The following is a 20666-nucleotide window of genomic DNA, read 5'->3' as shown; positions in this document are numbered from 1 at the left end:
GTCTTGAAGTGTCTATCGAAGCGAGTCAGCACTCGCTTACGGCCACACCACCCTGAGCACGCCCGCTCTCGTCTGATCTCGGAAGCCAAGCAGGGTCGGGCCTGGTTAGTACTTGGATGGGAGACCGCCTGGGAATACCAGGTGCTCTAAGCATTTAATTAATTAATTATTTTTTTATGTCATTTTTTCCCATGAATGCGTCCTTTCTGTAAGCGTTCTCCCATGGCATGGCGTTGCCACATTAGTTTTGAAGTGTCTCTCGAATCAAGTCTGCACTCGCTTACGGCCACACCACCCTGAGCACGCCCGCTCTCGTCTGATCTCGGAAGCCAAGCAGGTTCGGGCCTGGTTAGTACTTGGATGGGAGACCGCCTGGGAATACCAGGTGCTGTAAGCATTTAATTAATTAATAATTTTTTTTATGTCATTTTTTCCCATGAATGCGTCCTTTCTGTAACCATTTACCGATGTCATTGCGTTGCCACATTAGCCTTGAAGTGTCTCTCGAATCGAGTCAGCACTCGCTTACGGCCACACCACCCTGAGCACGCCCGCTCTCGTCTGATCTCGGAAGCCAAGCAGGGTCGGGCCTGGTTAGTACTTGGATGGGAGACCGCCTGGGAATACCAGGTGCTGTAAGCATTTAATTAATTAATTATTTTTTTATGTAATTTTTTCCCATGAATGCGACCTTTCTGTAAGCGTTCACTGATGTCATGGCGTTGCCACATAAGTCTTGAAGTGTCTATCGAAGCGAGTCAGCACTCGCTTACGGCCACACCACCCTGAGCACGCCCGCTCTCGTCTGATCTCGGAAGCCAAGCAGGGTCGGGCCTGGTTAGTACTTGGATGGGAGACCGCCTGGGAATACCAGGTGCTGTAAGCATTTAATTAATTAATTATTTTTTTTATGTCATTTTTTCCCATGAAAGCGTCCTTTCTGTAACCATTTACCGATGTCATTGCGTTGCCACATTAGCCTTGAAGTGTCTCTCGAATCGAGTCAGCACTCGCTTACGGCCACACCACCCTGAGCACGCCCGTTCTCGTCTGATCTCGTAAGCCAAGCAGGGTCGGGCCTGGTTAGTACTTGGATGGGAGACCGCCTGGGAATACCAGGTGCTGTAAGCATTTCATTAATTAATTATTTTTTTATGTCATTTTTTCCCATGAATGCGATCTTTCTGTAAGTGTTCACCGATGTCATGGCGTTGCCACATAAGTCTTGAAGTGTCTATCGAAGCGAGTCAGCACTCGCTTACGGCCACACCACCCTGAGCACGCCCGCTCTCGTCTGATCTCGGAAGCCAAGCAGGGTCGGGCCTGGTTAGTACTTGGATGGGAGACCGCCTGGGAATACCAGGTGCTGTAAGCATTTAATTAATTAAATATTTATTTATGTCATATTTTCCCATGAATGCGTCCTTTCTGTAACCATTTACCGATGTCATTGCGTTGCCACATTAGCCTTGAAGTGTCTCTCGAATCGAGTCAGCACTCGCTTACGGCCACACCACCCTGAGCACGCCCGCTCTCGTCTGATCTCGGAAGCCAAGCAGGGTCGGGCCTGGTTAGTACTTGGATGGGAGACCGCCTGGGAATACCAGGTGCTGTAAGCATTTAATTAATTAATTTTTTTTTTTATGTCATTTTTTCCCATGAATGCGTCCTTTCTGTAACCATTTACCGATGTCATTGCGTTGCCACATTAGCCTTGAAGTGTCTCTCGAATCGAGTCAGCACTCGTTTACGGCCACACCACCCTGAGCACGCCCGCTCTCGTCTGATCTCGGAAGCCAAGCAGGGTCGGGCCTGGTTAGTACTTGGATGGGAGACCGCCTGGGAATACCTGGTTCTGTAAGAATTAAATTAATTAATTATTTATGTCATTTTTCCCATGAATGCGTCCTTTCTGTAAGCGTTCTCCCATGGCATGGCGTTGCCACATTAGTTTTGAAGTGTCTCTCGAATCAAGTCAGCACTCGCTTACGGCCACGCCACCCTGAGCACGCCCGCTCTCGTCTGATCTCGTAAGCCAAGCAGGGTCGGGCCTGGTTAGTACTTGGATGGGAGACCGCCTGGGAATACCAGGTGCTCTAAGCATTTAATTAATTAATTATTTTTTTATGTCATTTTTTCCCATGAATGCGATCTTTCTGTAAGCGTTCACTGATGTCATGGCGTTGCCACATAAGTCTTGAAGTGTCTATCGAAGCGAGTCAGCACTCGCTTACGGCCACACCACCCTGAGCACGCCCGCTCTCGTCTGATCTCGGAAGCCAAGCAGGGTCGGGCCTGGTTAGTACTTGGATGGGAGACCGCCTGGGAATACCAGGTGCTGTAAGCATTTAATTAATTAAATATTTATTTATGTCATATTTTCCCATGAATGCGTCCTTTCTGTAACCATTTACCGATGTCATTGCGTTCCCACATTAGCCTTGAAGTGTCTCTCGAATCGAGTCAGCACTCGCTTACGGCCACACCACCCTGAGCACGCCCGCTCTCGTCTGATCTCGGAAGCCAAGCAGGGTCGGGCCTGGTTAGTACTTGGATGGGAGACCGCCTGGGAATACCAGGTGCTGTAAGCATTTAATTAATTAATTTTTTTTTTTATGTCATTTTTTCCCATGAATGCGTCCTTTCTGTAACCATTTACCGATGTCATTTCGTTGCCACATTAGCCTTGAAGTGTCTCTCGAATCGAGTCAGCACTCGTTTACGGCCACACCACCCTGAGCACGCCCGCTCTCGTCTGATCTCGTAAGCCAAGCAGGGTCGGGCCTGGTTAGTACTTGGATGGGAGACCGCCTGGGAATACCAGGTGCTCTAAGCATTTAATTAATTAATTATTTTTTTATGTAATTTTTTCCCATGAATGCGATCTTTCTGTAAGCGTTCTCCCATGGCATGGCGTTGCCACATTAGTTTTGAAGTGTCTCTCGAATCAAGTCAGCACTTGCTTACGGCCACGCCACCCTGAGCACGCCCGCTCTCGTCTGATCTCGTAAGCCAAGCAGGGTCGGGCCTGGTTAGTACTTGGATGGGAGACCGCCTGGGAATACCAGGTGCTCTAAGCATTTAATTAATTAATTATTTTTTTATGTCATTTTTTCCCATGAATGCGTCCTTTCTGTAAGCGTTCTCCCATGGCATGGCGTTGCCACATTAGTTTTGAAGTGTCTCTCGAATCAAGTCTGCACTCGCTTACGGCCACACCACCCTGAGCACGCCCGCTCTCGTCTGATCTCGGAAGCCAAGCAGGGTCGGGCCTGGTTAGTACTTGGATGGGAGACCGCCTGGGAATACCTGGTTCTGTAAGAATTAAATTAATTAATTATTTATGTCATTTTTCCCATGAATGCATCCTTTCTGTAAGCGTTCTCCCATGGCATGGCGTTGCCACATTAGTTTTGAAGTGTCTCTCGAATCAAGTCAGCACTCGCTTACGGCCACGCCACCCTGAGCACGCCCGCTCTCGTCTGATCTCGTAAGCCAAGCAGGGTCGGGCCTGGTTAGTACTTGGATGGGGGACCGCCTGGGAATACCAGGTGCTCTAAGCATTTAATTAATTAATTATTTTTTTATGTCATTTTTTCCCATGAATGCGATCTTTCTGTAAGCGTTCACTGATGTCATGGCGTTGCCACATAAGTCTTGAAGTGTCTATCGAAGCGAGTCAGCACTCGCTTACGGCCACACCACCCTGAGCACGCCCGCTCTCGTCTGATCTCGGAAGCCAAGCAGGGTCGGGCCTGGTTAGTACTTGGATGGGAGACCGCCTGGGAATACCAGGTGCTGTAAGCATTTAATTAATTAAATATTTATTTATGTCATATTTTCCCATGAATGCGTCCTTTCTGTAACCATTTACCGATGTCATTGCGTTGCCACATTAGCCTTGAAGTGTCTCTCGAATCGAGTCAGCACTCGCTTACGGCCACACCACCCTGAGCACGCCCGCTCTCGTCTGATCTCGGAAGCCAAGCAGGGTCGGGCCTGGTTAGTACTTGGATGGGAGACCGCCTGGGAATACCAGGTGCTGTAAGCATTTAATTAATTAAATATTTATTTATGTCATATTTTCCCATGAATGCGTCCTTTCTGTAACCATTTACCGATGTCATTGCGTTGCCACATTAGCCTTGAAGTGTCTCTCGAATCAAGTCTGCACTCGCTTACGGCCACACCACCCTGAGCACGCCCGCTCTCGTCTGATCTCGGAAGCCAAGCAGGTTCGGGCCTGGTTAGTACTTGGATGGGAGACCGCCTGGGAATACCAGGTGCTGTAAGCATTTAATTAATTAATAATTTTTTTTATGTCATTTTTTCCCATGAATGCGTCCTTTCTGTAACCATTTACCGATGTCATTGCGTTGCCACATTAGCCTTGAAGTGTCTCTCGAATCGAGTCAGCACTCGCTTACGGCCACACCACCCTGAGCACGCCCGCTCTCGTCTGATCTCGGAAGCCAAGCAGGGTCGGGCCTGGTTAGTACTTGGATGGGAGACCGCCTGGGAATACCAGGTGCTGTAAGCATTTAATTAATTAATTATTTTTTTATGTCATTTTTTCCCATGAATGCGATCTTTCTGTAAGTGTTCACCGATGTCATGGCGTTGCCACATAAGTCTTGAAGTGTCTATCGAAGCGAGTCAGCACTCGCTTACGGCCACACCACCCTGAGCACGCCCGCTCTCGTCTGATCTCGGAAGCCAAGCAGGGTCGGGCCTGGTTAGTACTTGGATGGGAGACCGCCTGGGAATACCAGGTGCTCTAAGCATTTAATTAATTAATTATTTTTTTATGTCATTTTTTCCCATGAATGCGTCCTTTCTGTAAGCGTTCTCCCATGGCATGGCGTTGCCACATTAGTTTTGAAGTGTCTCTCGAATCAAGTCTGCACTCGCTTACGGCCACACCACCCTGAGCACGCCCGCTCTCGTCTGATCTCGGAAGCCAAGCAGGTTCGGGCCTGGTTAGTACTTGGATGGGAGACCGCCTGGGAATACCAGGTGCTGTAAGCATTTAATTAATTAATAATTTTTTTTATGTCATTTTTTCCCATGAATGCGTCCTTTCTGTAACCATTTACCGATGTCATTGCGTTGCCACATTAGCCTTGAAGTGTCTCTCGAATCGAGTCAGCACTCGCTTACGGCCACACCACCCTGAGCACGCCCGCTCTCGTCTGATCTCGGAAGCCAAGCAGGGTCGGGCCTGGTTAGTACTTGGATGGGGGACCGCCTGGGAATACCAGGTGCTCTAAGCATTTAATTAATTAATTATTTTTTTATGTCATTTTTTCCCATGAATGCGATCTTTCTGTAAGCGTTCACTGATGTCATGGCGTTGCCACATAAGTCTTGAAGTGTCTATCGAAGCGAGTCAGCACTCGCTTACGGCCACACCACCCTGAGCACGCCCGCTCTCGTCTGATCTCGGAAGCCAAGCAGGGTCGGGCCTGGTTAGTACTTGGATGGGAGACCGCCTGGGAATACCAGGTGCTGTAAGCATTTAATTAATTAAATATTTATTTATGTCATATTTTCCCATGAATGCGTCCTTTCTGTAACCATTTACCGATGTCATTGCGTTGCCACATTAGCCTTGAAGTGTCTCTTGAATCGAGTCAGCACTCGCTTACGGCCACACCACCCTGAGCACGCCCGCTCTCGTCTGATCTCGGAAGCCAAGCAGGGTCGGGCCTGGTTAGTACTTGGATGGGAGACCGCCTGGGAATACCAGGTGCTGTAAGCATTTAATTAATTAAATATTTATTTATGTCATATTTTCCCATGAATGCGTCCTTTCTGTAACCATTTACCGATGTCATTGCGTTGCCACATTAGCCTTGAAGTGTCTCTCGAATCGAGTCAGCACTCGCTTACGGCCACACCACCCTGAGCACGCCCGCTCTCGTCTGATCTCGGAAGCCAAGCAGGGTCGGGCCTGGTTAGTACTTGGATGGGAGACCGCCTGGGAATACCAGGTGCTGTAAGCATTTAATTAATTAATTATTTTTTTTATGTCATTTTTTCCCATGAATGCGTCCTTTCTGTAACCATTTACCGATGTCATTGCGTTGCCACATTAGCCTTGAAGTGTCTCTCGAATCGAGTCAGCACTCGTTTACGGCCACACCACCCTGAGCACGCCCGCTCTCGTCTGATCTCGGAAGCCAAGCAGGGTCGTGCCTGGTTAGTACTTGGATGGGAGACCGCCTGGGAATACCTGGTGCTGTAAGAATTAAATTAATTAATTATTTATGTCATTTTTCCCATGAATGCGTCCTTTCTGTAAGCGTTCTCCCATGGCATGGCGTTGCCACATTAGTTTTGAAGTGTCTCTCGAATCAAGTCAGCACTCGCTTACGGCCACGCCACCCTGAGCACGCCCGCTCTCGTCTGATCTCGTAAGCCAAGCAGGGTCGGGCCTGGTTAGTACTTGGATGGGAGACCGCCTGGGAATACCAGGTGCTCTAAGCATTTAATTAATTAATTATTTTTTTATGTCATTTTTTCCCATGAATGCGTCCTTTCTGTAAGCGTTCTCCCATGGCATGGCGTTGCCACATTAGTTTTGAAGTGTCTCTCGAATCAAGTCTGCACTCGCTTACGGCCACACCACCCTGAGCACGCCCGCTCTCGTCTGATCTCGGAAGCCAAGCAGGTTCGGGCCTGGTTAGTACTTGGATGGGAGACCGCCTGGGAATACCAGGTGCTGTAAGCATTTAATTAATTAATAATTTTTTTAATGTCATTTTTTCCCATGAATGCGTCCTTTCTGTAACCATTTACCGATGTCATTGCGTTGCCACATTAGCCTTGAAGTGTCTCTCGAATCGAGTCAGCACTCGCTTACGGCCACACCACCCTGAGCACGCCCGCTCTCGTCTGATCTCGGAAGCCAAGCAGGGTCGGGCCTGGTTAGTACTTGGATGGGAGACCGCCTGGGAATACCAGGTGCTGTAAGCATTTAATTAATTAATTATTTTTTTATGTCATTTTTTCCCATGAATGCGATCTTTCTGTAAGTGTTCACCGATGTCATGGCGTTGCCACATAAGTCTTGAAGTGTCTATCGAAGCGAGTCAGCACTCGCTTACGGCCACACCACCCTGAGCACGCCCGCTCTCGTCTGATCTCGGAAGCCAAGCAGGGTCGGGCCTGGTTAGTACTTGGATGGGAGACCGCCTGGGAATACCAGGTGCTCTAAGCATTTAATTAATTAATTATTTTTTTATGTCATTTTTTCCCATGAATGCGTCCTTTCTGTAAGCGTTCTCCCATGGCATGGCGTTGCCACATTAGTTTTGAAGTGTCTCTCGAATCAAGTCTGCACTCGCTTACGGCCACACCACCCTGAGCACGCCCGCTCTCGTCTGATCTCGGAAGCCAAGCAGGTTCGGGCCTGGTTAGTACTTGGATGGGAGACCGCCTGGGAATACCAGGTGCTGTAAGCATTTAATTAATTAATAATTTTTTTTATGTCATTTTTTCCCATGAATGCGTCCTTTCTGTAACCATTTACCGATGTCATTGCGTTGCCACATTAGCCTTGAAGTGTCTCTCGAATCGAGTCAGCACTCGCTTACGGCCACACCACCCTGAGCACGCCCGCTCTCGTCTGATCTCGGAAGCCAAGCAGGGTCGGGCCTGGTTAGTACTTGGATGGGAGACCGCCTGGGAATACCAGGTGCTGTAAGCATTTAATTAATTAATTATTTTTTTATGTAATTTTTTCCCATGAATGCGACCTTTCTGTAAGCGTTCACTGATGTCATGGCGTTGCCACATAAGTCTTGAAGTGTCTATCGAAGCGAGTCAGCACTCGCTTACGGCCACACCACCCTGAGCACGCCCGCTCTCGTCTGATCTCGGAAGCCAAGCAGGGTCGGGCCTGGTTAGTACTTGGATGGGAGACCGCCTGGGAATACCAGGTGCTGTAAGCATTTAATTAATTAATTATTTTTTTTATGTCATTTTTTCCCATGAATGCGTCCTTTCTGTAACCATTTACCGATGTCATTGCGTTGCCACATTAGCCTTGAAGTGTCTCTCGAATCGAGTCAGCACTCGCTTACGGCCACACCACCCTGAGCACGCCCGTTCTCGTCTGATCTCGTAAGCCAAGCAGGGTCGGGCCTGGTTAGTACTTGGATGGGAGACCGCCTGGGAATACCAGGTGCTGTAAGCATTTAATTAATTAATTATTTTTTTATGTCATTTTTTCCCATGAATGCGATCTTTCTGTAAGTGTTCACCGATGTCATGGCGTTGCCACATAAGTCTTGAAGTGTCTATCGAAGCGAGTCAGCACTCGCTTACGGCCACACCACCCTGAGCACGCCCGCTCTCGTCTGATCTCGGAAGCCAAGCAGGGTCGGGCCTGGTTAGTACTTGGATGGGAGACCGCCTGGGAATACCAGGTGCTGTAAGCATTTAATTAATTAAATATTTATTTATGTCATATTTTCCCATGAATGCGTCCTTTCTGTAACCATTTACCGATGTCATTGCGTTGCCACATTAGCCTTGAAGTGTCTCTCGAATCGAGTCAGCACTCGCTTACGGCCACACCACCCTGAGCACGCCCGCTCTCGTCTGATCTCGGAAGCCAAGCAGGGTCGGGCCTGGTTAGTACTTGGATGGGAGACCGCCTGGGAATACCAGGTGCTGTAAGCATTTAATTAATTAATTATTTTTTTTATGTCATTTTTTCCCATGAATGCGTCCTTTCTGTAACCATTTACCGATGTCATTGCGTTGCCACATTAGCCTTGAAGTGTCTCTCGAATCGAGTCAGCACTCGTTTACGGCCACACCACCCTGAGCACGCCCGCTCTCGTCTGATCTCGGAAGCCAAGCAGGGTCGGGCCTGGTTAGTACTTGGATGGGAGACCGCCTGGGAATACCTGGTTCTGTAAGAATTAAATTAATTAATTATTTATGTCATTTTTCCCATGAATGCGTCCTTTCTGTAAGCGTTCTCCCATGGCATGGCGTTGCCACATTAGTTTTGAAGTGTCTCTCGAATCAAGTCAGCACTCGCTTACGGCCACGCCACCCTGAGCACGCCCGCTCTCGTCTGATCTCGTAAGCCAAGCAGGGTCGGGCCTGGTTAGTACTTGGATGGGAGACCGCCTGGGAATACCAGGTGCTCTAAGCATTTAATTAATTAATTATTTTTTTATGTCATTTTTTCCCATGAATGCGATCTTTCTGTAAGCGTTCACTGATGTCATGGCGTTGCCACATAAGTCTTGAAGTGTCTATCGAAGCGAGTCAGCACTCGCTTACGGCCACACCACCCTGAGCACGCCCGCTCTCGTCTGATCTCGGAAGCCAAGCAGGGTCGGGCCTGGTTAGTACTTGGATGGGAGACCGCCTGGGAATACCAGGTGCTGTAAGCATTTAATTAATTAAATATTTATTTATGTCATATTTTCCCATGAATGCGTCCTTTCTGTAACCATTTACCGATGTCATTGCGTTCCCACATTAGCCTTGAAGTGTCTCTCGAATCGAGTCAGCACTCGCTTACGGCCACACCACCCTGAGCACGCCCGCTCTCGTCTGATCTCGGAAGCCAAGCAGGGTCGGGCCTGGTTAGTACTTGGATGGGAGACCGCCTGGGAATACCAGGTGCTGTAAGATTTAATTAATTAATTATTTTTTTTATGTCATTTTTTCCCATGAATGCGTCCTTTCTGTAACCATTTACCGATGTCATTGCGTTGCCACATTAGCCTTGAAGTGTCTCTCGAATCGAGTCAGCACTCGTTTACGGCCACACCACCCTGAGCACGCCCGCTCTTGTCTGATCTCGGAAGCCAAGCAGGGTCGGGCCTGGTTAGTACTTGAATGGGAGACCGCCTGGGAATACCTTATGCTGTAAGAATTAAATTAATTAATTATTTATGTCATTTTTCCCATGAATGCGTCCTTTCTGTAAGCGTTCTCCCATGGCATGGCGTTGCCACATTAGTTTTGAAGTGTCTCTCGAATCAAGTCAGCACTTGCTTACGGCCACGCCACCCTGAGCACGCCCGCTCTCGTCTGATCTCGTAAGCCAAGCAGGGTCGGGCCTGGTTAGTACTTGGATGGGAGACCGCCTGGGAATACCAGGTGCTCTAAGCATTTAATTAATTAATTATTTTTTTATGTCATTTTTTCCCATGAATGCGTCCTTTCTGTAAGCGTTCTCCCATGGCATGGCGTTGCCACATTAGTTTTGAAGTGTCTCTCGAATCAAGTCAGCACTTGCTTACGGCCACGCCACCCTGAGCACGCCCGCTCTCGTCTGATCTCGGAAGCCAAGCAGGTTCGGGCCTGGTTAGTACTTGGATGGGAGACCGCCTGGGAATACCTGGTGCTGTAAGAATTAAATTAATTAATTATTTATGTCATTTTTCCCATGAATGCGTCCTTTCTGTAAGTGTTCACCGATGTCATGGCGTTGCCACATAAGTCTTGAAGTGTCTATCGAAGCGAGTCAGCACTCGCTTACGGCCACACCACCCTGAGCACGCCCGCTCTCGTCTGATCTCGGAAGCCAAGCAGGGTCGGGCCTGGTTAGTACTTGGATGGGAGACCGCCTGGGAATACCAGGTGCTGTAAGCATTTAATTAATTAATTATTTTTTTATGTCATTTTTTCCCATGAATGCGATCTTTCTGTAAGTGTTCACCGATGTCATGGCGTTGCCACATAAGTCTTGAAGTGTCTATCGAAGCGAGTCAGCACTCGCTTACGGCCACACCACCCTGAGCACGCCCGCTCTCGTCTGATCTCGGAAGCCAAGCAGGGTCGGGCCTGGTTAGTACTTGGATGGGAGACCGCCTGGGAATACCAGGTGCTGTAAGCATTTAATTAATTAAATATTTATTTATGTCATATTTTCCCATGAATGCGTCCTTTCTGTAACCATTTACCGATGTCATTGCGTTGCCACATTAGCCTTGAAGTGTCTCTCGAATCGAGTCAGCACTCGCTTACGGCCACACCACCCTGAGCACGCCCGCTCTCGTCTGATCTCGGAAGCCAAGCAGGGTCGGGCCTGGTTAGTACTTGGATGGGAGACCGCCTGGGAATACCAGGTGCTGTAAGCATTTAATTAATTAATTATTTTTTTTATGTCATTTTTTCCCATGAATGCGTCCTTTCTGTAACCATTTACCGATGTCATTGCGTTGCCACATTAGCCTTGAAGTGTCTCTCGAATCGAGTCAGCACTCGTTTACGGCCACACCACCCTGAGCACGCCCGCTCTCGTCTGATCTCGGAAGCCAAGCAGGGTCGGGCCTGGTTAGTACTTGGATGGGAGACCGCCTGGGAATACCTGGTTCTGTAAGAATTAAATTAATTAATTATTTATGTCATTTTTCCCATGAATGCGTCCTTTCTGTAAGCGTTCTCCCATGGCATGGCGTTGCCACATTAGTTTTGAAGTGTCTCTCGAATCAAGTCAGCACTCGCTTACGGCCACGCCACCCTGAGCACGCCCGCTCTCGTCTGATCTCGTAAGCCAAGCAGGGTCGGGCCTGGTTAGTACTTGGATGGGAGACCGCCTGGGAATACCAGGTGCTCTAAGCATTTAATTAATTAATTATTTTTTTATGTCATTTTTTCCCATGAATGCGATCTTTCTGTAAGCGTTCACTGATGTCATGGCGTTGCCACATAAGTCTTGAAGTGTCTATCGAAGCGAGTCAGCACTCGCTTACGGCCACACCACCCTGAGCACGCCCGCTCTCGTCTGATCTCGGAAGCCAAGCAGGGTCGGGCCTGGTTAGTACTTGGATGGGAGACCGCCTGGGAATACCAGGTGCTGTAAGCATTTAATTAATTAAATATTTATTTATGTCATATTTTCCCATGAATGCGTCCTTTCTGTAACCATTTACCGATGTCATTGCGTTCCCACATTAGCCTTGAAGTGTCTCTCGAATCGAGTCAGCACTCGCTTACGGCCACACCACCCTGAGCACGCCCGCTCTCGTCTGATCTCGGAAGCCAAGCAGGGTCGGGCCTGGTTAGTACTTGGATGGGAGACCGCCTGGGAATACCAGGTGCTGTAAGATTTAATTAATTAATTATTTTTTTTATGTCATTTTTTCCCATGAATGCGTCCTTTCTGTAACCATTTACCGATGTCATTGCGTTGCCACATTAGCCTTGAAGTGTCTCTCGAATCGAGTCAGCACTCGTTTACGGCCACACCACCCTGAGCACGCCCGCTCTTGTCTGATCTCGGAAGCCAAGCAGGGTCGGGCCTGGTTAGTACTTGAATGGGAGACCGCCTGGGAATACCTTATGCTGTAAGAATTAAATTAATTAATTATTTATGTCATTTTTCCCATGAATGCGTCCTTTCTGTAAGCGTTCTCCCATGGCATGGCGTTGCCACATTAGTTTTGAAGTGTCTCTCGAATCAAGTCAGCACTTGCTTACGGCCACGCCACCCTGAGCACGCCCGCTCTCGTCTGATCTCGTAAGCCAAGCAGGGTCGGGCCTGGTTAGTACTTGGATGGGAGACCGCCTGGGAATACCAGGTGCTCTAAGCATTTAATTAATTAATTATTTTTTTATGTCATTTTTTCCCATGAATGCGTCCTTTCTGTAAGCGTTCTCCCATGGCATGGCGTTGCCACATTAGTTTTGAAGTGTCTCTCGAATCAAGTCAGCACTTGCTTACGGCCACGCCACCCTGAGCACGCCCGCTCTCGTCTGATCTCGGAAGCCAAGCAGGTTCGGGCCTGGTTAGTACTTGGATGGGAGACCGCCTGGGAATACCTGGTGCTGTAAGAATTAAATTAATTAATTATTTATGTCATTTTTCCCATGAATGCGTCCTTTCTGTAAGTGTTCACCGATGTCATGGCGTTGCCACATAAGTCTTGAAGTGTCTATCGAAGCGAGTCAGCACTCGCTTACGGCCACACCACCCTGAGCACGCCCGCTCTCGTCTGATCTCGGAAGCCAAGCAGGGTCGGGCCTGGTTAGTACTTGGATGGGAGACCGCCTGGGAATACCAGGTGCTGTAAGCATTTAATTAATTAATTATTTTTTTATGTCATTTTTTCCCATGAATGCGATCTTTCTGTAAGTGTTCACCGATGTCATGGCGTTGCCACATAAGTCTTGAAGTGTCTATCGAAGCGAGTCAGCACTCGCTTACGGCCACACCACCCTGAGCACGCCCGTTCTCGTCTGATCTCGTAAGCCAAGCAGGGTCGGGCCTGGTTAGTACTTGGATGGGAGACCGCCTGGGAATACCAGGTGCTGTAAGCATTTAATTAATTAATTATTTTTTTATGTCATTTTTTCCCATGAATGCGATCTTTCTGTAAGTGTTCACCGATGTCATGGCGTTGCCACATAAGTCTTGAAGTGTCTATCGAAGCGAGTCAGCACTCGCTTACGGCCACACCACCCTGAGCACGCCCGCTCTCGTCTGATCTCGGAAGCCAAGCAGGGTCGGGCCTGGTTAGTACTTGGATGGGAGACCGCCTGGGAATACCAGGTGCTGTAAGCATTTAATTAATTAATTATTTTTTTTATGTCATTTTTTCCCATGAATGCGTCCTTTCTGTAACCATTTACCGATGTCATTGCGTTGCCACATTAGCCTTGAAGTGTCTCTCGAATCGAGTCAGCACTCGTTTACGGCCACACCACCCTGAGCACGCCCGCTCTCGTCTGATCTCGTAAGCCAAGCAGGGTCGGGCCTGGTTAGTACTTGGATGGGAGACCGCCTGGGAATACCAGGTGCTCTAAGCATTTAATTAATTAATTATTTTTTTATGTAATTTTTTCCCATGAATGCGATCTTTCTGTAAGCGTTCTCCCATGGCATGGCGTTGCCACATTAGTTTTGAAGTGTCTCTCGAATCAAGTCAGCACTTGCTTACGGCCATGCCACCCTGAGCACGCCCGCTCTCGTCTGATCTCGTAAGCCAAGCAGGGTCGGGCCTGGTTAGTACTTGGATGGGAGACCGCCTGGGAATACCAGGTGCTCTAAGCATTTAATTAATTAATTATTTTTTTATGTCATTTTTTCCCATGAATGCGTCCTTTCTGTAAGCGTTCTCCCATGGCATGGCGTTGCCACATTAGTTTTGAAGTGTCTCTCGAATCAAGTCTGCACTCGCTTACGGCCACACCACCCTGAGCACGCCCGCTCTCGTCTGATCTCGGAAGCCAAGCAGGGTCGGGCCTGGTTAGTACTTGGATGGGAGACCGCCTGGGAATACCTGGTTCTGTAAGAATTAAATTAATTAATTATTTATGTCATTTTTCCCATGAATGCATCCTTTCTGTAAGCGTTCTCCCATGGCATGGCGTTGCCACATTAGTTTTGAAGTGTCTCTCGAATCAAGTCAGCACTCGCTTACGGCCACGCCACCCTGAGCACGCCCGCTCTCGTCTGATCTCGTAAGCCAAGCAGGGTCGGGCCTGGTTAGTACTTGGATGGGGGACCGCCTGGGAATACCAGGTGCTCTAAGCATTTAATTAATTAATTATTTTTTTATGTCATTTTTTCCCATGAATGCGATCTTTCTGTAAGCGTTCACTGATGTCATGGCGTTGCCACATAAGTCTTGAAGTGTCTATCGAAGCGAGTCAGCACTCGCTTACGGCCACACCACCCTGAGCACGCCCGCTCTCGTCTGATCTCGGAAGCCAAGCAGGGTCGGGCCTGGTTAGTACTTGGATGGGAGACCGCCTGGGAATACCAGGTGCTGTAAGCATTTAATTAATTAAATATTTATTTATGTCATATTTTCCCATGAATGCGTCCTTTCTGTAACCATTTACCGATGTCATTGCGTTGCCACATTAGCCTTGAAGTGTCTCTCGAATCGAGTCAGCACTCGCTTACGGCCACACCACCCTGAGCACGCCCGCTCTCGTCTGATCTCGGAAGCCAAGCAGGGTCGGGCCTGGTTAGTACTTGGATGGGAGACCGCCTGGGAATACCAGGTGCTGTAAGCATTTAATTAATTAAATATTTATTTATGTCATATTTTCCCATGAATGCGTCCTTTCTGTAACCATTTACCGATGTCATTGCGTTGCCACATTAGCCTTGAAGTGTCTCTCGAATCGAGTCAGCACTCGCTTACGGCCACACCACCCTGAGCACGCCCGCTCTCGTCTGATCTCGGAAGCCAAGCAGGGTCGGGCCTGGTTAGTACTTGGATGGGAGACCGCCTGGGAATACCAGGTGCTGTAAGCATTTAATTAATTAATTATTTTTTTTATGTCATTTTTTCCCATGAATGCGTCCTTTCTGTAACCATTTACCGATGTCATTGCGTTGCCACATTAGCCTTGAAGTGTCTCTCGAATCGAGTCAGCACTCGTTTACGGCCACACCACCCTGAGCACGCCCGCTCTCGTCTGATCTCGGAAGCCAAGCAGGGTCGGGCCTGGTTAGTACTTGGATGGGAGACCGCCTGGGAATACCTGGTGCTGTAAGAATTAAATTAATTAATTATTTATGTCATTTTTCCCATGAATGCGTCCTTTCTGTAAGCGTTCTCCCATGGCATGGCGTTGCCACATTAGTTTTGAAGTGTCTCTCGAATCAAGTCAGCACTTGCTTACGGCCACGCCACCCTGAGCACGCCCGCTCTCGTCTGATCTCGTAAGCCAAGCAGGGTCGGGCCTGGTTAGTACTTGGATGGGAGACCGCCTGGGAATACCAGGTGCTGTAAGCATTTAATTAATTAATTATTTTTTTTATGTCATTTTTTCCCATGAATGCGTCCTTTCTGTAACCATTTACCGATGTCATTGCGTTGCCACATTAGCCTTGAAGTGTCTCTCGAATCGAGTCAGCACTCGTTTACGGCCACACCACCCTGAGCACGCCCGCTCTCGTCTGATCTCGTAAGCCAAGCAGGGTCGGGCCTGGTTAGTACTTGGATGGGAGACCGCCTGGGAATACCAGGTGCTCTAAGCATTTAATTAATTAATTATTTTTTTATGTAATTTTTTCCCATGAATGCGATCTTTCTGTAAGCGTTCTCCCATGGCATGGCGTTGCCACATTAGTTTTGAAGTGTCTCTCGAATCAAGTCAGCACTTGCTTACGGCCACGCCACCCTGAGCACGCCCGCTCTCGTCTGATCTCGTAAGCCAAGCAGGGTCGGGCCTGGTTAGTACTTGGATGGGAGACCGCCTGGGAATACCAGGTGCTCTAAGCATTTAATTAATTAATTATTTTTTATGTCATTTTTTCCCATGAATGCGTCCTTTCTGTAAGCGTTCTCCCATGGCATGGCGTTGCCACATTAGTTTTGAAGTGTCTCTCGAATCAAGTCTGCACTCGCTTACGGCCACACCACCCTGAGCACGCCCGCTCTCGTCTGATCTCGGAAGCCAAGCAGGGTCGGGCCTGGTTAGTACTTGGATGGGAGACCGCCTGGGAATACCTGGTTCTGTAAGAATTAAATTAATTAATTATTTATGTCATTTTTCCCATGAATGCATCCTTTCTGTAAGCGTTCTCCCATGGCATGGCGTTGCCACATTAGTTTTGAAGTGTCTCTCGAATCAAGTCAGCACTCGCTTACGGCCACGCCACCCTGAGCACGCCCGCTCTCGTCTGATCTCGTAAGCCAAGCAGGGTCGGGCCTGGTTAGTACTTGGATGGGGGACCGCCTGGGAATACCAGGTGCTCTAAGCATTTAATTAATTATTTTTTTATGTCATTTTTTCCCATGAATGCGATCTTTCTGTAAGCGTTCACTGATGTCATGGCGTTGCCACATAAGTCTTGAAGTGTCTATCGAAGCGAGTCAGCACTCGCTTACGGCCACACCACCCTGAGCACGCCCGCTCTCGTCTGATCTCGGAAGCCAAGCAGGGTCGGGCCTGGTTAGTACTTGGATGGGAGACCGCCTGGGAATACCAGGTGCTGTAAGCATTTAATTAATTAAATATTTATTTATGTCATATTTTCCCATGAATGCGTCCTTTCTGTAACCATTTACCGATGTCATTGCGTTGCCACATTAGCCTTGAAGTGTCTCTCGAATCGAGTCAGCACTCGCTTACGGCCACACCACCCTGAGCACGCCCGCTCTCGTCTGATCTCGGAAGCCAAGCAGGGTCGGGCCTGGTTAGTACTTGGATGGGAGACCGCCTGGGAATACCAGGTGCTGTAAGCATTTAATTAATTAAATATTTATTTATGTCATATTTTCCCATGAATGCGTCCTTTCTGTAACCATTTACCGATGTCATTGCGTTGCCACATTAGCCTTGAAGTGTCTCTCGAATCGAGTCAGCACTCGCTTACGGCCACACCACCCTGAGCACGCCCGCTCTCGTCTGATCTCGGAAGCCAAGCAGGGTCGGGCCTGGTTAGTACTTGGATGGGAGACCGCCTGGGAATACCAGGTGCTGTAAGCATTTAATTAATTAATTATTTTTTTATGTCATTTTTTCCCATGAATGCGTCCTTTCTGTAACCATTTACCGATGTCATTGCGTTGCCACATTAGCCTTGAAGTGTCTCTCGAATCGAGTCAGCACTCGTTTACGGCCACACCACCCTGAGCACGCCCGCTCTCGTCTGATCTCGGAAGCCAAGCAGGGTCGGGCCTGGTTAGTACTTGGATGGGAGACCGCCTGGGAATACCTGGTGCTGTAAGAATTAAATTAATTAATTATTTATGTTATTTTTCCCATGAATGCGTCCTTTCTGTAAGCGTTCTCCCATGGCATGGCGTTGCCACATTAGTTTTGAAGTGTCTCTCGAATCAAGTCAGCACTTGCTTACGGCCACGCCACCCTGAGCACGCCCGCTCTCGTCTGATCTCGTAAGCCAAGCAGGGTCGGGCCTGGTTAGTACTTGGATGGGAGACCGCCTGGGAATACCAGGTGCTCTAAGCATTTAATTAATTAATTATTTTTTTATGTAATTTTTTCCCATGAATGCGTCCTTTCTGTAAGCGTTCTCCCATGGCATGGCGTTGCCACATTAGTTTTGAAGTGTCTCTCGAATCAAGTCTGCACTCGCTTACGGCCACACCACCCTGAGCACGCCCGCTCTCGTCTGATCTCGGAAGCCAAGCAGGGTCGGGCCTGGTTAGTACTTGGATGGGAGACCGCCTGGGAATACCAGGTGCTGTAAGCATTTAATTAATTAATTATTTTTTTATGTCATTTTTTCCCATGAATGCGATCTTTCTGTAAGTGTTCACCGATGTCATGGCGTTGCCACATAAGTCTTGAAGTGTCTATCGAAGCGAGTCAGCACTCGCTTACGGCCACACCACCCTGAGCACGCCCGCTCTCGTCTGATCTCGGAAGCCAAGCAGGGTCGGGCCTGGTTAGTACTTGGATGGGAGACCGCCTGGGAATACCAGGTGCTGTAAGCATTTAATTAATTAATTATTTTTTTATGTCATTTTTTCCCATGAATGCGATCTTTCTGTAAGTGTTCACCGATGTCATGGCGTTGCCACATAAGTCTTGAAGTGTCTATCGAAGCGAGTCAGCACTCGCTTACGGCCACACCACCCTGAGCACGCCCGTTCTTGTCTGATCTCGTAAGCCAAGCAGGGTCGGGCCTGGTTAGTACTTGGATGGGAGACCGCCTGGGAATACCAGGTGCTGTAAGCATTTAATTAATTAATTATTTTTTTATGTCATTTTTTCCCATGAATGCGACCTTTCTGTAAGCGTTCACTGATGTCATGGCGTTGCCACATAAGTCTTGAAGTGTCTATCGAAGCGAGTCAGCACTCGCTTACGGCCACACCACCCTGAGCACGCCCGCTCTCGTCTGATCTCGGAAGCCAAGCAGGGTCGGGCCTGGTTAGTACTTGGATGGGAGACCGCCTGGGAATACCAGGTGCTGTAAGCATTTAATTAATTAATTATTTTTTTTATGTCATTTTTTCCCATGAATGCGTCCTTTCTGTAACCATTTACCGATGTCATTGCGTTGCCACATTAGCCTTGAAGTGTCTCTCGAATCGAGTCAGCACTCGTTTACGGCCACACCACCCTGAGCACGCCCGCTCTTGTCTGATCTCGGAAGCCAAGCAGGGTCGGGCCTGGTTAGTACTTGGATGGGAGACCGCCTGGGAATACCTGGTGCTGTAAGAATTAAATTAATTAATTATTTATGTCATTTTTCCCATGAATGCGTCCTTTCTGTAAGCGTTCTCCCATGGCATGGCGTTGCCACATTAGTTTTGAAGTGTCTCTCGAATCAAGTCAGCACTCGCTTACGGCCACGCCACCCTGAGCACGCCCGCTCTCGTCTGATCTCGTAAGCCAAGCAGGGTCGGGCCTGGTTAGTACTTGGATGGGAGACCGCCTGGGAATACCAGGTGCTCTAAGCATTTAATTAATTAATTATTTTTTTATGTCATTTTTTCCCATGAATGCGATCTTTCTGTAAGCGTTCACTGATGTCATGGCGTTGCCACATAAGTCTTGAAGTGTCTATCGAAGCGAGTCAGCACTCGCTTACGGCCACACCACCCTGAGCACGCCCGCTCTCGTCTGATCTCGGAAGCCAAGCAGGGTCGGGCCTGGTTAGTACTTGGATGGGAGACCGCCTGGGAATACCAGGTGCTGTAAGCATTTAATTAATTAATTATTTTTTTTATGTCATTTTTTCCCATGAATGCGTCCTTTCTGTAACCATTTACCGATGTCATTGCGTTGCCACATTAGCCTTGAAGTGTCTCTCGAATCGAGTCAGCACTCGTTTACGGCCACACCACCCTGAGCACGCCCGCTCTCGTCTGATCTCGGAAGCCAAGCAGGGTCGGGCCTGGTTAGTACTTGGATGGGAGACCGCCTGGGAATACCTGGTGCTGTAAGAATTTAATTAATTAATTTTTTATGTCATTTTTCCCATGAATGCGTCCTTTCTGTAAGCGTTCTCCCATGGCATGCCGTTGCCACATTAGTTTTGAAGTGTCTCTCGAATCAAGTCCGCACTCGCTTACGGCCACACCACCCTGAGCACGCCCGCTCTCGTCTGATCTCGGAAGCCAAGCAGGGTCGGGCCTGGTTAGTACTTGGATGGGAGATTGCCTGGGAATACCAGGTGCTGTAAGCATTTAATTAATTAAATATTTATTTATGTCATTTTTTCCCATGAATGCGTTCTTTCTGTAAGCGTTCACTGATGTCATGGCGTTGCCACATAAGTCTTGAAGTGTCTGTCGATTCGAGTCGGCACTCGCTTACGGCCACACCACCCTGAGCACGCCCGCTCTCGTCTGATCTCGGAAGCCAAGCAGGGTCGGGCCTGGTTAGTACTTGGATGGGAGACCGCCTGGGAATACCAGGTGCTGTAAGCATTTAATTAATTAATAATTTTTTTTATGTCATTTTTTCCCATGAATGCGTCCTTTCTGTAACCATTTACCGATGTCATTGCGTTGCCACATTAGCCTTGAAGTGTCTCTCGAATCGAGTCAGCACTTGCTTACGGCCACACCACCCTGAGCACGCCCGCTCTCGTCTGATCTCGGAAGCCAAGCAGGGTCGGGCCTGGTTAGTACTTGGATGGGAGACCGCCTGGGAATACCAGGTGCTGTAAGCATTTAATTAATTAATTATTTTTTTATGTCATTTTTTCCCATGAATGCGACCTTTCTGTAAGCGTTCACTGATGTCATGGC

The 20666-nt window shown here is 48.3% G+C and overlaps 49 non-coding genes and 36 pseudogenes across 49 annotated transcripts; all 85 read left to right on the top strand.

Moving 5' to 3' along the window:
- The first annotated feature begins 34 nt into the window (after positions 1-34).
- Positions 35-153, top strand: LOC135725216 (5S ribosomal RNA; annotated as a pseudogene).
- A 125-nt stretch (positions 154-278) lies between these two features.
- Positions 279-397, top strand: LOC135724391 (5S ribosomal RNA). The gene has a single exon (XR_010524058.1). It is a non-coding gene; the product is annotated as a 5S ribosomal RNA (ribosomal RNA).
- A 126-nt stretch (positions 398-523) lies between these two features.
- LOC135722410 (5S ribosomal RNA) lies at positions 524-642 on the top strand. Its single transcript, XR_010522144.1, has one exon. It is a non-coding gene; the product is annotated as a 5S ribosomal RNA (ribosomal RNA).
- A 125-nt stretch (positions 643-767) lies between these two features.
- Positions 768-886, top strand: LOC135722409 (5S ribosomal RNA). The gene has a single exon (XR_010522143.1). It is a non-coding gene; the product is annotated as a 5S ribosomal RNA (ribosomal RNA).
- A 126-nt stretch (positions 887-1012) lies between these two features.
- LOC135724066 (5S ribosomal RNA) lies at positions 1013-1131 on the top strand. The gene has a single exon (XR_010523739.1). It is a non-coding gene; the product is annotated as a 5S ribosomal RNA (ribosomal RNA).
- Positions 1132-1256: 125 nt separating this feature from the next.
- LOC135722408 (5S ribosomal RNA) lies at positions 1257-1375 on the top strand. Its single transcript, XR_010522142.1, has one exon. It is a non-coding gene; the product is annotated as a 5S ribosomal RNA (ribosomal RNA).
- Positions 1376-1500: 125 nt separating this feature from the next.
- LOC135722407 (5S ribosomal RNA) lies at positions 1501-1619 on the top strand. The gene has a single exon (XR_010522141.1). It is a non-coding gene; the product is annotated as a 5S ribosomal RNA (ribosomal RNA).
- Positions 1620-1745: 126 nt separating this feature from the next.
- LOC135726026 (5S ribosomal RNA) lies at positions 1746-1864 on the top strand (annotated as a pseudogene).
- Positions 1865-1984: 120 nt separating this feature from the next.
- On the top strand, positions 1985-2103 carry LOC135726558 (5S ribosomal RNA; annotated as a pseudogene).
- A 125-nt stretch (positions 2104-2228) lies between these two features.
- Positions 2229-2347, top strand: LOC135722406 (5S ribosomal RNA). The gene has a single exon (XR_010522140.1). It is a non-coding gene; the product is annotated as a 5S ribosomal RNA (ribosomal RNA).
- A 125-nt stretch (positions 2348-2472) lies between these two features.
- On the top strand, positions 2473-2591 carry LOC135722405 (5S ribosomal RNA). Its single transcript, XR_010522139.1, has one exon. It is a non-coding gene; the product is annotated as a 5S ribosomal RNA (ribosomal RNA).
- Positions 2592-2717: 126 nt separating this feature from the next.
- LOC135726343 (5S ribosomal RNA) lies at positions 2718-2836 on the top strand (annotated as a pseudogene).
- Positions 2837-2961: 125 nt separating this feature from the next.
- Positions 2962-3080, top strand: LOC135726557 (5S ribosomal RNA; annotated as a pseudogene).
- Positions 3081-3205: 125 nt separating this feature from the next.
- On the top strand, positions 3206-3324 carry LOC135725863 (5S ribosomal RNA; annotated as a pseudogene).
- A 120-nt stretch (positions 3325-3444) lies between these two features.
- Positions 3445-3563, top strand: LOC135726747 (5S ribosomal RNA; annotated as a pseudogene).
- Positions 3564-3688: 125 nt separating this feature from the next.
- LOC135722404 (5S ribosomal RNA) lies at positions 3689-3807 on the top strand. Its single transcript, XR_010522138.1, has one exon. It is a non-coding gene; the product is annotated as a 5S ribosomal RNA (ribosomal RNA).
- Positions 3808-3932: 125 nt separating this feature from the next.
- On the top strand, positions 3933-4051 carry LOC135722403 (5S ribosomal RNA). Its single transcript, XR_010522137.1, has one exon. It is a non-coding gene; the product is annotated as a 5S ribosomal RNA (ribosomal RNA).
- Positions 4052-4176: 125 nt separating this feature from the next.
- LOC135724389 (5S ribosomal RNA) lies at positions 4177-4295 on the top strand. The gene has a single exon (XR_010524056.1). It is a non-coding gene; the product is annotated as a 5S ribosomal RNA (ribosomal RNA).
- Positions 4296-4421: 126 nt separating this feature from the next.
- LOC135722402 (5S ribosomal RNA) lies at positions 4422-4540 on the top strand. Its single transcript, XR_010522136.1, has one exon. It is a non-coding gene; the product is annotated as a 5S ribosomal RNA (ribosomal RNA).
- Positions 4541-4665: 125 nt separating this feature from the next.
- Positions 4666-4784, top strand: LOC135725215 (5S ribosomal RNA; annotated as a pseudogene).
- A 125-nt stretch (positions 4785-4909) lies between these two features.
- On the top strand, positions 4910-5028 carry LOC135724388 (5S ribosomal RNA). The gene has a single exon (XR_010524055.1). It is a non-coding gene; the product is annotated as a 5S ribosomal RNA (ribosomal RNA).
- Positions 5029-5154: 126 nt separating this feature from the next.
- On the top strand, positions 5155-5273 carry LOC135725594 (5S ribosomal RNA; annotated as a pseudogene).
- Positions 5274-5398: 125 nt separating this feature from the next.
- On the top strand, positions 5399-5517 carry LOC135722400 (5S ribosomal RNA). Its single transcript, XR_010522135.1, has one exon. It is a non-coding gene; the product is annotated as a 5S ribosomal RNA (ribosomal RNA).
- A 125-nt stretch (positions 5518-5642) lies between these two features.
- Positions 5643-5761, top strand: LOC135722398 (5S ribosomal RNA). Its single transcript, XR_010522133.1, has one exon. It is a non-coding gene; the product is annotated as a 5S ribosomal RNA (ribosomal RNA).
- Positions 5762-5886: 125 nt separating this feature from the next.
- Positions 5887-6005, top strand: LOC135722397 (5S ribosomal RNA). Its single transcript, XR_010522132.1, has one exon. It is a non-coding gene; the product is annotated as a 5S ribosomal RNA (ribosomal RNA).
- Positions 6006-6131: 126 nt separating this feature from the next.
- LOC135726135 (5S ribosomal RNA) lies at positions 6132-6250 on the top strand (annotated as a pseudogene).
- Positions 6251-6370: 120 nt separating this feature from the next.
- LOC135726556 (5S ribosomal RNA) lies at positions 6371-6489 on the top strand (annotated as a pseudogene).
- Positions 6490-6614: 125 nt separating this feature from the next.
- LOC135724387 (5S ribosomal RNA) lies at positions 6615-6733 on the top strand. The gene has a single exon (XR_010524054.1). It is a non-coding gene; the product is annotated as a 5S ribosomal RNA (ribosomal RNA).
- A 126-nt stretch (positions 6734-6859) lies between these two features.
- Positions 6860-6978, top strand: LOC135722396 (5S ribosomal RNA). Its single transcript, XR_010522131.1, has one exon. It is a non-coding gene; the product is annotated as a 5S ribosomal RNA (ribosomal RNA).
- Positions 6979-7103: 125 nt separating this feature from the next.
- Positions 7104-7222, top strand: LOC135725214 (5S ribosomal RNA; annotated as a pseudogene).
- A 125-nt stretch (positions 7223-7347) lies between these two features.
- On the top strand, positions 7348-7466 carry LOC135724385 (5S ribosomal RNA). The gene has a single exon (XR_010524053.1). It is a non-coding gene; the product is annotated as a 5S ribosomal RNA (ribosomal RNA).
- A 126-nt stretch (positions 7467-7592) lies between these two features.
- On the top strand, positions 7593-7711 carry LOC135722395 (5S ribosomal RNA). Its single transcript, XR_010522130.1, has one exon. It is a non-coding gene; the product is annotated as a 5S ribosomal RNA (ribosomal RNA).
- Positions 7712-7836: 125 nt separating this feature from the next.
- On the top strand, positions 7837-7955 carry LOC135722394 (5S ribosomal RNA). The gene has a single exon (XR_010522129.1). It is a non-coding gene; the product is annotated as a 5S ribosomal RNA (ribosomal RNA).
- Positions 7956-8081: 126 nt separating this feature from the next.
- LOC135724065 (5S ribosomal RNA) lies at positions 8082-8200 on the top strand. The gene has a single exon (XR_010523738.1). It is a non-coding gene; the product is annotated as a 5S ribosomal RNA (ribosomal RNA).
- Positions 8201-8325: 125 nt separating this feature from the next.
- On the top strand, positions 8326-8444 carry LOC135722393 (5S ribosomal RNA). The gene has a single exon (XR_010522128.1). It is a non-coding gene; the product is annotated as a 5S ribosomal RNA (ribosomal RNA).
- A 125-nt stretch (positions 8445-8569) lies between these two features.
- On the top strand, positions 8570-8688 carry LOC135722392 (5S ribosomal RNA). Its single transcript, XR_010522127.1, has one exon. It is a non-coding gene; the product is annotated as a 5S ribosomal RNA (ribosomal RNA).
- Positions 8689-8814: 126 nt separating this feature from the next.
- Positions 8815-8933, top strand: LOC135726025 (5S ribosomal RNA; annotated as a pseudogene).
- A 120-nt stretch (positions 8934-9053) lies between these two features.
- LOC135726555 (5S ribosomal RNA) lies at positions 9054-9172 on the top strand (annotated as a pseudogene).
- Positions 9173-9297: 125 nt separating this feature from the next.
- Positions 9298-9416, top strand: LOC135722391 (5S ribosomal RNA). The gene has a single exon (XR_010522126.1). It is a non-coding gene; the product is annotated as a 5S ribosomal RNA (ribosomal RNA).
- A 125-nt stretch (positions 9417-9541) lies between these two features.
- Positions 9542-9660, top strand: LOC135723768 (5S ribosomal RNA). The gene has a single exon (XR_010523454.1). It is a non-coding gene; the product is annotated as a 5S ribosomal RNA (ribosomal RNA).
- Positions 9661-9785: 125 nt separating this feature from the next.
- LOC135726918 (5S ribosomal RNA) lies at positions 9786-9904 on the top strand (annotated as a pseudogene).
- Positions 9905-10024: 120 nt separating this feature from the next.
- On the top strand, positions 10025-10143 carry LOC135726554 (5S ribosomal RNA; annotated as a pseudogene).
- A 125-nt stretch (positions 10144-10268) lies between these two features.
- Positions 10269-10387, top strand: LOC135726130 (5S ribosomal RNA; annotated as a pseudogene).
- Positions 10388-10507: 120 nt separating this feature from the next.
- LOC135722390 (5S ribosomal RNA) lies at positions 10508-10626 on the top strand. Its single transcript, XR_010522125.1, has one exon. It is a non-coding gene; the product is annotated as a 5S ribosomal RNA (ribosomal RNA).
- A 125-nt stretch (positions 10627-10751) lies between these two features.
- On the top strand, positions 10752-10870 carry LOC135722389 (5S ribosomal RNA). The gene has a single exon (XR_010522124.1). It is a non-coding gene; the product is annotated as a 5S ribosomal RNA (ribosomal RNA).
- A 125-nt stretch (positions 10871-10995) lies between these two features.
- On the top strand, positions 10996-11114 carry LOC135722387 (5S ribosomal RNA). Its single transcript, XR_010522122.1, has one exon. It is a non-coding gene; the product is annotated as a 5S ribosomal RNA (ribosomal RNA).
- Positions 11115-11240: 126 nt separating this feature from the next.
- LOC135726024 (5S ribosomal RNA) lies at positions 11241-11359 on the top strand (annotated as a pseudogene).
- Positions 11360-11479: 120 nt separating this feature from the next.
- Positions 11480-11598, top strand: LOC135726553 (5S ribosomal RNA; annotated as a pseudogene).
- A 125-nt stretch (positions 11599-11723) lies between these two features.
- LOC135722386 (5S ribosomal RNA) lies at positions 11724-11842 on the top strand. Its single transcript, XR_010522121.1, has one exon. It is a non-coding gene; the product is annotated as a 5S ribosomal RNA (ribosomal RNA).
- Positions 11843-11967: 125 nt separating this feature from the next.
- LOC135723767 (5S ribosomal RNA) lies at positions 11968-12086 on the top strand. The gene has a single exon (XR_010523453.1). It is a non-coding gene; the product is annotated as a 5S ribosomal RNA (ribosomal RNA).
- Positions 12087-12211: 125 nt separating this feature from the next.
- On the top strand, positions 12212-12330 carry LOC135726917 (5S ribosomal RNA; annotated as a pseudogene).
- A 120-nt stretch (positions 12331-12450) lies between these two features.
- Positions 12451-12569, top strand: LOC135726551 (5S ribosomal RNA; annotated as a pseudogene).
- Positions 12570-12694: 125 nt separating this feature from the next.
- LOC135726129 (5S ribosomal RNA) lies at positions 12695-12813 on the top strand (annotated as a pseudogene).
- Positions 12814-12933: 120 nt separating this feature from the next.
- Positions 12934-13052, top strand: LOC135722385 (5S ribosomal RNA). The gene has a single exon (XR_010522120.1). It is a non-coding gene; the product is annotated as a 5S ribosomal RNA (ribosomal RNA).
- Positions 13053-13177: 125 nt separating this feature from the next.
- Positions 13178-13296, top strand: LOC135724063 (5S ribosomal RNA). Its single transcript, XR_010523736.1, has one exon. It is a non-coding gene; the product is annotated as a 5S ribosomal RNA (ribosomal RNA).
- A 125-nt stretch (positions 13297-13421) lies between these two features.
- LOC135722384 (5S ribosomal RNA) lies at positions 13422-13540 on the top strand. The gene has a single exon (XR_010522119.1). It is a non-coding gene; the product is annotated as a 5S ribosomal RNA (ribosomal RNA).
- Positions 13541-13666: 126 nt separating this feature from the next.
- On the top strand, positions 13667-13785 carry LOC135726342 (5S ribosomal RNA; annotated as a pseudogene).
- A 125-nt stretch (positions 13786-13910) lies between these two features.
- On the top strand, positions 13911-14029 carry LOC135726107 (5S ribosomal RNA; annotated as a pseudogene).
- A 125-nt stretch (positions 14030-14154) lies between these two features.
- LOC135725862 (5S ribosomal RNA) lies at positions 14155-14273 on the top strand (annotated as a pseudogene).
- Positions 14274-14393: 120 nt separating this feature from the next.
- LOC135726746 (5S ribosomal RNA) lies at positions 14394-14512 on the top strand (annotated as a pseudogene).
- A 125-nt stretch (positions 14513-14637) lies between these two features.
- Positions 14638-14756, top strand: LOC135722383 (5S ribosomal RNA). Its single transcript, XR_010522118.1, has one exon. It is a non-coding gene; the product is annotated as a 5S ribosomal RNA (ribosomal RNA).
- A 125-nt stretch (positions 14757-14881) lies between these two features.
- On the top strand, positions 14882-15000 carry LOC135722382 (5S ribosomal RNA). The gene has a single exon (XR_010522117.1). It is a non-coding gene; the product is annotated as a 5S ribosomal RNA (ribosomal RNA).
- Positions 15001-15125: 125 nt separating this feature from the next.
- LOC135722381 (5S ribosomal RNA) lies at positions 15126-15244 on the top strand. The gene has a single exon (XR_010522116.1). It is a non-coding gene; the product is annotated as a 5S ribosomal RNA (ribosomal RNA).
- A 126-nt stretch (positions 15245-15370) lies between these two features.
- On the top strand, positions 15371-15489 carry LOC135724771 (5S ribosomal RNA). Its single transcript, XR_010524430.1, has one exon. It is a non-coding gene; the product is annotated as a 5S ribosomal RNA (ribosomal RNA).
- Positions 15490-15609: 120 nt separating this feature from the next.
- Positions 15610-15728, top strand: LOC135725697 (5S ribosomal RNA; annotated as a pseudogene).
- A 126-nt stretch (positions 15729-15854) lies between these two features.
- Positions 15855-15973, top strand: LOC135726341 (5S ribosomal RNA; annotated as a pseudogene).
- A 125-nt stretch (positions 15974-16098) lies between these two features.
- On the top strand, positions 16099-16217 carry LOC135726549 (5S ribosomal RNA; annotated as a pseudogene).
- Positions 16218-16341: 124 nt separating this feature from the next.
- LOC135725861 (5S ribosomal RNA) lies at positions 16342-16460 on the top strand (annotated as a pseudogene).
- Positions 16461-16580: 120 nt separating this feature from the next.
- On the top strand, positions 16581-16699 carry LOC135726744 (5S ribosomal RNA; annotated as a pseudogene).
- A 121-nt stretch (positions 16700-16820) lies between these two features.
- Positions 16821-16939, top strand: LOC135722380 (5S ribosomal RNA). Its single transcript, XR_010522115.1, has one exon. It is a non-coding gene; the product is annotated as a 5S ribosomal RNA (ribosomal RNA).
- Positions 16940-17064: 125 nt separating this feature from the next.
- On the top strand, positions 17065-17183 carry LOC135722379 (5S ribosomal RNA). The gene has a single exon (XR_010522114.1). It is a non-coding gene; the product is annotated as a 5S ribosomal RNA (ribosomal RNA).
- A 125-nt stretch (positions 17184-17308) lies between these two features.
- On the top strand, positions 17309-17427 carry LOC135722378 (5S ribosomal RNA). Its single transcript, XR_010522113.1, has one exon. It is a non-coding gene; the product is annotated as a 5S ribosomal RNA (ribosomal RNA).
- A 125-nt stretch (positions 17428-17552) lies between these two features.
- On the top strand, positions 17553-17671 carry LOC135724769 (5S ribosomal RNA). The gene has a single exon (XR_010524429.1). It is a non-coding gene; the product is annotated as a 5S ribosomal RNA (ribosomal RNA).
- A 120-nt stretch (positions 17672-17791) lies between these two features.
- Positions 17792-17910, top strand: LOC135726548 (5S ribosomal RNA; annotated as a pseudogene).
- Positions 17911-18035: 125 nt separating this feature from the next.
- Positions 18036-18154, top strand: LOC135722376 (5S ribosomal RNA). The gene has a single exon (XR_010522111.1). It is a non-coding gene; the product is annotated as a 5S ribosomal RNA (ribosomal RNA).
- Positions 18155-18279: 125 nt separating this feature from the next.
- On the top strand, positions 18280-18398 carry LOC135722374 (5S ribosomal RNA). The gene has a single exon (XR_010522110.1). It is a non-coding gene; the product is annotated as a 5S ribosomal RNA (ribosomal RNA).
- Positions 18399-18523: 125 nt separating this feature from the next.
- LOC135725835 (5S ribosomal RNA) lies at positions 18524-18642 on the top strand (annotated as a pseudogene).
- Positions 18643-18767: 125 nt separating this feature from the next.
- LOC135722373 (5S ribosomal RNA) lies at positions 18768-18886 on the top strand. Its single transcript, XR_010522109.1, has one exon. It is a non-coding gene; the product is annotated as a 5S ribosomal RNA (ribosomal RNA).
- A 126-nt stretch (positions 18887-19012) lies between these two features.
- LOC135725960 (5S ribosomal RNA) lies at positions 19013-19131 on the top strand (annotated as a pseudogene).
- A 120-nt stretch (positions 19132-19251) lies between these two features.
- On the top strand, positions 19252-19370 carry LOC135726547 (5S ribosomal RNA; annotated as a pseudogene).
- A 125-nt stretch (positions 19371-19495) lies between these two features.
- Positions 19496-19614, top strand: LOC135722372 (5S ribosomal RNA). Its single transcript, XR_010522108.1, has one exon. It is a non-coding gene; the product is annotated as a 5S ribosomal RNA (ribosomal RNA).
- Positions 19615-19740: 126 nt separating this feature from the next.
- On the top strand, positions 19741-19859 carry LOC135724768 (5S ribosomal RNA). Its single transcript, XR_010524428.1, has one exon. It is a non-coding gene; the product is annotated as a 5S ribosomal RNA (ribosomal RNA).
- A 120-nt stretch (positions 19860-19979) lies between these two features.
- On the top strand, positions 19980-20098 carry LOC135725379 (5S ribosomal RNA; annotated as a pseudogene).
- A 125-nt stretch (positions 20099-20223) lies between these two features.
- On the top strand, positions 20224-20342 carry LOC135722371 (5S ribosomal RNA). Its single transcript, XR_010522107.1, has one exon. It is a non-coding gene; the product is annotated as a 5S ribosomal RNA (ribosomal RNA).
- A 126-nt stretch (positions 20343-20468) lies between these two features.
- On the top strand, positions 20469-20587 carry LOC135722370 (5S ribosomal RNA). Its single transcript, XR_010522106.1, has one exon. It is a non-coding gene; the product is annotated as a 5S ribosomal RNA (ribosomal RNA).
- The last annotated feature ends 79 nt before the right edge of the window (positions 20588-20666 follow it).

The sequence above is a fragment of the Paramisgurnus dabryanus genome, chromosome 9 (genome assembly GCF_030506205.2).
Source record: "Paramisgurnus dabryanus chromosome 9, PD_genome_1.1, whole genome shotgun sequence".
Lineage (NCBI taxonomy): Eukaryota > Metazoa > Chordata > Actinopteri > Cypriniformes > Cobitidae > Paramisgurnus > Paramisgurnus dabryanus.
This window is presented reverse-complemented; position numbering and strand designations above follow the sequence as displayed.